Source organism: Bombus impatiens, unplaced genomic scaffold (assembly GCF_000188095.3).
Source record: "Bombus impatiens unplaced genomic scaffold, BIMP_2.2 scf_0487, whole genome shotgun sequence".
In the NCBI taxonomy this organism is placed as follows: Eukaryota; Metazoa; Arthropoda; class Insecta; order Hymenoptera; family Apidae; genus Bombus; species Bombus impatiens.
The window spans coordinates 1,402,287-1,408,826 of NT_176906.1; the positions used below are offsets into that span (position 1 = coordinate 1,402,287).

The following is a 6,540-nucleotide window of genomic DNA, read 5'->3' on the forward strand; positions in this document are numbered from 1 at the left end:
ACTTTATCCGGATGCCTTTTGTATCCGTTACAAAGAACCTCGGCAACAATGGAGGCTGACTATTCGCGTCAGTTTCACGCATATGCCAGGGGCATTCCAAAAAAAGAAACTTTCGATTCTCCGCAGACATAATCACGTGACTTCCGCCGAGCATCCACGATTATATCTCCTACCGGATCAAAACTCACCCGTTCTATTCTCGACGACAAAGCGATTGCTTGGCGTTTCTCGGTTATCTGCGTTTATACCGTCGACATCGACTCAGGGATATAAACGGAATAAACGATACCGATAGAATGTTTGAGAGATACATCAAATACCACGATACATACAAGTAGGATAAAAGCATAGAAATATAATATTTCCGTAAAGTTATGCAAAATTAAAAGTTACGCAATTTTATGATGAATCGCGCGTAATTTTATTCCTTATGATTCAATAAGCTTACAATTGAAAAAATAAATACTTCCGAGTTACGTTTAATTTTGGTTTCATAAAGAATATCGTAATCTTTTGGTGTGGAAAGAAATCTTCATCGTCTATGTTATTTAGGTGCTTCTTAAGTGCGAGAGGACTTACGTGGCACACGAGTTTCTCGCTGCAGCCACGGACCGAGAAAAGATTCATGGAGGCCATTATTCACAAACGATTTAGCGCCAGAATAATGAATACAGCGATCTATACGGCTAACAGAGCAGACGGGAAGGGGTCGAAGGGCAGCCCAAACCACCAAGTAAATGCAGCAAAGTCGGAAGCAGAGCTTGCAGGATCTTCTCAACTTCATAGACATTCTCCATAGACGTTTTGCATGGACGTTCAAGAAACTTGCAAAGAGACCATTTTCCATTCAAAACCTCAACATTAATATCTATTAAATTTAATATTTCTTTAATCCTCCTAAATATTACGTATAAATATTTTTTATAGCTATTTATATTAAATGCGACGTTGTTAAGTTATACATAGATAAGATGAATATTTTTGCCGTGTAATACGCCATGCTATGAAATATGTTTTGAAGAAAAACCGGCCACACACGGGTATGTCCGTATCACCAATTTTTTATTCAGATCTGGAAGTTTACGAGATGGTGTAACGCATCGATCTTACCTTCGCGATCGGACAGGTAGTTACAGGGCAGCGTAATCCATAAAATTTCACCGAACACAACTGTAACACACGATGGCGAGCGTAGAATTTGTCCCTACTGAGTCAGGCGCGCGGCATAAATCAACCGGTGGTATTGTACAGCCACGAGTTCCGAAGTGGACTCGGTACACGCGCAGGCCAAAGCAAATATTTTATCCCCGCGAATTAGCATAGATTTCAGGCATCGCCGAATGAGAAGCGTAATCGTCGGAAAGGTTTATCAGCGTACCTGGATCTGAATACTTGAGCGTCTAGATAAACGTGCTGTATTCCTGATGAACAATGCAATACAAAAAGAAAGCGCAAAATGTGAATATCAGAATGTTTCTCTTTTTATGGCAATAATGTTTAATCTGTGTAAATGAAATAGTTTTACGCCGTGATACACGTTTAAATTTCTACGAAAAATTTACACGCTCGATTCGAATTACGGAGAATTCCATTTATTTATTACATTCTTCGTCCCTTTAACGGGAACAAATCTTAATCGTTTGCCGTCAAGATTATAATCGCGTATTCGAGGAAAATCAATGTTATAAAACCATACGTCACACGTCGAGTGTTTCATCAAACGTCGTCATTATTGGCACCATGAAATCACGTGAACACGCGCTTTATCGTTTGATTTATAATATCCAGAATTCTGATCAATACCAACCGTTCTTTTTTCCAGTATCTCTTCTTCCTGGTTTGCGAACAAACAACGGAAACTCGGTCGATACATTTGATTTCACAATGATATATACGGATCGGATAACGACCACACTTTTCGAATTCAATGGTCAGAACAATTAGTAAAAAATTACCTACTTTATCACCTATGTGTATCAATAACAATTATCTTTTACGCTATTCCAATAACTTCGATCGAGTATCGAACGTGAATATATTTGTAATGAAGTTTTCTCGATCATAGAATTGTAATACAATAGGTTGGGAAAATCACCGATTTCGAAACCGTTATTTATTCGAATCGTGTGATACTATTAGTGTCGCGATCAATACGGTATCGTCGAAATAGAGAATAATACAGCGTAACTTGATAAATATTGCCCTGTCAATTTACCTATCCACCAGGGTGAATGCAATTTAATGAGGTCCCACGGTATAGTGAAAAAACAATGTATGTGAAATTCAATATGTACCCTGTTCGAATCTCCGTAAACGTTATTTAGTGAAAAACAAAAAAAGAGAGAGAAAATAAAATGAAAAACCGATATTTTCGGTTCGGAAATAAATACTTTCGAAACATTGATTTATAGACATGGAAAATATTTTTCAGGATATCAATGTATATTCCTGGAACAACTTTTTTATTTTTCTTCTTTTAAAGCGTTGCGCGGTCGTTGTTCCACTTCGACGATCTTATTTCCACTGAAAGATCTCCAGAGCAGCGAAAATCTCTAGGATCCACGCAGAAATAACGGGAGAAACGAAACGATATTTAAAGGCTCCGTAAGACGAAATTGATTTTCTGCCAGTCGTTGGTTGCATGCTTAGACAGTCGGACATCTTGCCGAGCCGCTCTCCTTTCTCTCATATATAAATCAGCTTGCATCCAGGCCGTAAGTTAGAAATAAAAACGATAAGATTGTAAAGCACAGACTAGTCTATCGGGGGAAATCACGCAACCTTATCACTCACAATCCGTCTAAGGAATATTAGAGGAAGTTGCACCTCCAGCCAACGAAATGACCATTTCAAGATTGATTTTCGATTATGTGAGTAAACGACCAAGTATGATAAATCACAGAAGTCAGTCAGACAAAGTAAACCATAAGAATATAACAGATACGAGTGAGTGAATAAAAAACAAGAAGAAAAAACGAAAAATAATAAGGATCAATTGAAAGAATCCCAAGAGAAATTTGGAGTTACGAAAATAAATTTTTTAGAAGTTATTTCAGAATCATATCAAACATGTCTTAAAAACTTAAAGCAAAGTTTTATACGTTTCATTCGACGTCTCATTCGAGTCGCACAAGACACTGAAATCACCCAAAAATTTGCAAGGACGATTGAAAATTGCTTTGGAGATATCAACGTAATTCAAGGATATGAAGAAATCCTAAGCAATAAATACAATAAAAGTACAAAGAAAAGTTTTATGATGGGCGGAAGTCCAGTCTTACGGAAAAAGTTCGCGAAGATGGCGCGAGAAAAAACTAGGACGAGCAAAAATTTCCCAAGACCGTAGATAGCGGGATTCAACATAGCTTTGGTCTGACAGTGACGTATACGAACTGCGCCACAATGGCCAGAACCTAAATTGTTTCGAAGTAAATAGCGCGCGGGTGCCTCGTGGCTAGCAAATTGCATCCATGGCACTTTAGAACGATATTCTCCAGCCCGTCCTGCCCTTTGTTATAGTCACCACCCTCTAACCCTTCTACAATTTGTTTGGCAACGGATGACCACTGCCGTAAGCGCATTTAGAACGCTTATTTTTGCGCAGTGCGAGCAACGAGTATTTTTCTGGCCGCGCGACCGTTTATCCTTACCTGTTAATTGAAAACAACATTACTGGGATTAAGTATACCATTCAGTTGTGGTGACTAAGCAAAATGTGCATAAAATAGTCTGCATACGCAGGGTTCGCAAAATATGTGGGAAATATTTATAAATATTTGATTCTAAACGATGAAAAAAGTTTGTACAAAAATGTCATTTGGCTTATTTTTCTTTTTTATAAGCAATTTTATTTTACGGAATATGCATAGGATTTTAACTGTGATATTTAAAAGAAATTTAAAAATATTTAACACCTTGTAGAACTATATGCACAGGATAAGGTTACGAGATCCATACTCATTGCGTGTTGAAATATTCGACTTTAAGAGTTCGCACTTTCATGTTTTATTTGCGTGGTTTTCTCATACGACCAAGGAGTAACGGTGCCGCATCCTGACTATAATATAAATGAATAGGACACTATTTACCAAGTTTAGTGGCAACGCTTATGATTTACGCGTAATACGTCGGTACCATTTACATCCTCGCGGAGAGTAATTTGTACAGAAAGCTGCAGCGATACAGCAATGCAGTGGAAGTGCAGGTGCGGGATGTTCACCGTGCTCAACGTTGAATTAAATATGTATCAGGAAACGGCTCGGTATTAACCTGGTGAGATACCCATAATTAAACCTCAAACGTATGAAAATAACGCTAATTGCGGAACCATATTATCAATGCGGTGCGATGTTTCGCTGACGCGATTGATATGCGATTGCTCATCGAATTCTCTTATATGAAGTTAATTAATTTTGATCTATAGTCTCACATTACGGCACATTCGAGCAAAATAAAATCGCATCTTCCTTAAAAGAGGATCAAGATTAAAAATCATTTTGACATTTTTGGAACGTGAAACGGCGAAAATATTCTACAAAGTAGATTCAACCGAAGCAAAAATTTGTAAAAAATCTCACACGTGCTACAGCTTATTTATGTTTGATAAGTCTCACTGAGCTATGCAACACCGATTTAAAGTTTGGTAGCAAGAAAATATGAAATCAAAATCCTACATCGAATCCTACATGAATCTTAGTAGAAGCAAGAGCGATGGTAGGTACTAGTAATGATCTCCTTTCCTTTCCATTTCTTCCGTTCCTTTCCTTCCTTGCGGAAGAAATACATATATCCTTCGAATATACGTTTCGATCCAAAGCGATGAGCATATATATAACAACTTTCCGCCAGCAATCTCTGTGATGATTCTAAAGAAATATTTAGGAAATGATCTCGCGTGTATTTGCCAGATTATTATTTTAATAATTATTATTTTATTATTATTAATTATTATCGGAATTAAATTATTCGTAATCCTCTAAACTATTAATCTAATCCACGAAATAGCCATACAAGAGGACACGAACGAAATTAACGTACGTATAATTGCTGCAACACCGATGCTCGTAAATTATGGTAAACGAAGAGACTAGGTGTGCCCACACCAATGAACTGTGAACCCGTAGTCGGTATCGCAATGTCTCCTTTGGCTACGAACTAGAAACGAACAGAGTCCCGTACTGCGGCGTAACTAAATAGGTGTATTGTCATTGGACGCTTCAGTACAAAGCAAAAGGATCACCTACAGGAACACTGTGACACGACAGGTGAGAGACATCCGAAATTAATTCCGCGGTCCTGGCGCACGCGAAATTAACCAGCCCGCAAAATTACTTCGTGTACCATCAGGTCTTCTGTTTCATTGCCAGAATCCTGTGTTAAGATAACAAGATGCTTAAACGATACGCAAAGCTCACTTAATTGTGCAGCAATTTTCTTAGAAACGTAGAACGATAACGGGTAACGACAATAATTTCTGATTACCAGATCGGATGTAGTATTCGCCTAAGGAAAGCACTAGCTAGGCTGGTTATTTAACTACGGTAAGATCGCATCGCTGCAGTCACGGCATTGTAATAAAGTCGCTGACTTATACGCGTTACAAGTTCGTTACAAACTCGCGACTGCAAGTACGTAGGGAAGTTAAAGCTCTTAAATTCGCTTCACACGAAAGATCTTTCTCGCTCCTCGTTTTCTTCGCTTTGTCGCGCTTGCCAGTGCTACCCTCCACTATCCGCGTGTTTAAAAACATGTTTATCATCATTGCCGCTTTCGAATTTGGTAAAAAATTCCACTATATCGTGTTCACGCAGCATTGAGCAAATATTTTTGTTCAGAACTGTGTAAGCACAATCGTAGAATATCGAGTTTTAGATCTTCGCAACTTCAACGGGAATCACGTTTAGACTTTCGAGAAACTGAAACGTGTACTTACAAAAGCCTAGAATTGTAGAAGAAATTTAACCCCTTCAGTCGACCAAATAAAAGTTGAATAATTAATGAAAATCAGTTACGAATCCTTTTTTATGCATCAGATAGCAAATTTGTCATATTCGATGTTTTTTTATTAAAAATGATAGAAAATTATAGAAAAAAGGATTTGTGACACTGCTGAGTGGGCCCTCAAAGGGTCTAGGCCTGAAAAACTCTTGAAAGGTTAACAGTGTCACAAACCACAAGTAATAGAAGCAAACATATTGCTTTTATTCTTCACCGCAATCTTGAGCGAATAACTGCGGGGCAGGTGCAAAGATTCAGTCGTCAATAGCTGTTGTCTTCTATCTGACGCAAACCAAAGGTCGTGATCTGTCCGCCACGTACCAAGGGTAGAGGCACCAAGGAACAATCATCAAGAATAGAATTGTTCCCCCGCCTTACGACACACCTAGATGATGACCGCCACGCCCTGGCCGCACTGAGTGCACTCGTTCCCATCAGATCACGAAAGTTAAGCAGCGCCGGGCACGGATAGTACTTGGATGGGTGATCGCCTGGGATTCCGTGTGGCGTTGGCGAAGCGCGCTGGGCCCGCCGCGCCCCCCC

General features: G+C 38.9%; 1 protein-coding gene and 1 pseudogene across 6 annotated transcripts in view; one reads left to right on the forward strand and one right to left on the reverse strand.

Moving 5' to 3' along the window:
* LOC100747372 (disks large 1 tumor suppressor protein) overlaps window positions 1-6,540 on the reverse strand; it is a 537,264-nt gene that overhangs the window by 509,977 nt on the left and 20,747 nt on the right. The window lies entirely within an intron of this gene.
* LOC112213147 lies at window positions 6,395-6,513 on the forward strand (annotated as a pseudogene).